Raw genomic sequence first — 1,112 nt, forward strand, 5'->3', positions numbered from 1 at the left:
ATCAGCATAGGCGACTGTTTTATAGCCAAGAGAGTCTAGTTTTACCAGAATATCATTTATGGCCATGTTCCATAAGAGTGGTGAAAGTACTCCCCCTTGTGGAGTACCACTCCCCCTTGTGGAGTACCCATATTTGAAACTTCTGAAATATTATTTAAAATTAGGAAAATGAACTTGTAAATACAAAAGATTATTATGAAATGTAATTTTTTGAAGGTGGCAATTGTTTATAGATGTTTTTTCATCGTGTGATAATCATGAACATATATCGTCGCTTGAAGTGCAAAAGGACTTAACAACATTAAAAAAGAAGAGAAAAGAAAGTACACAAAATTAAAACTATTATTTCAATAAAATTACAGTAAAATTGTTTCAATATACATAAATATATATCAAATAATCAAAGAATTGGATTTCTTTGATTATTCCGGCCTTTTGCATTTCAAGGGACGATATGTACAGTATGTATATGAACAAATATGTATGTATATGAACAAATTAATTTAAACTTTTATAAATTATATTATAAAAATCAATAAGAAAAAAATTAATACTATTTAACATGTAATAAATAATTGAGATCAATGAAAACATTTTATAATATTTATGCTGAATTTGTGTAACAATATTCATTTTGTCATTTTGTTTTTAAATATATTTTTCCAGTTTTCTAACATTACATTGAATATTGAATTTTATATCTATGTGTGTTTTTGTCGTTTTCAAATTGAAGAATAAGAAAAGAGAAAAAAACTTATTTTCAGAATGAATCTTTTTATATACCGATCTATTTACACAATATTTTCAATTTGAAAAGTATTAATTTTATGTCTGTTCAATATCTAAAAGTTGTTACTAATTTTCACAAAATTGTTTGTATTGAAATACAAAAACATTTGTGATAATTTGTAAAAATTATTTGTTAATGAACAGACATATTGTTAAGTATTGCTGTCTAAATGTTAGACTTCAATATATTATTCTAATAGAATTCAAATTGAAAAAATATGGTAATTATTTTTTTATTTTCCGATAAAACTTTTATTTTATTGAAATAATTTAGATTTCAGGTTAATTCGTATTTCTTTTTTACCATAAATTCTTTTTTACTC

Source organism: Lucilia cuprina, chromosome 4 (assembly GCF_022045245.1).
Source record: "Lucilia cuprina isolate Lc7/37 chromosome 4, ASM2204524v1, whole genome shotgun sequence".
Classification (NCBI taxonomy): domain Eukaryota; kingdom Metazoa; phylum Arthropoda; class Insecta; order Diptera; family Calliphoridae; genus Lucilia; species Lucilia cuprina.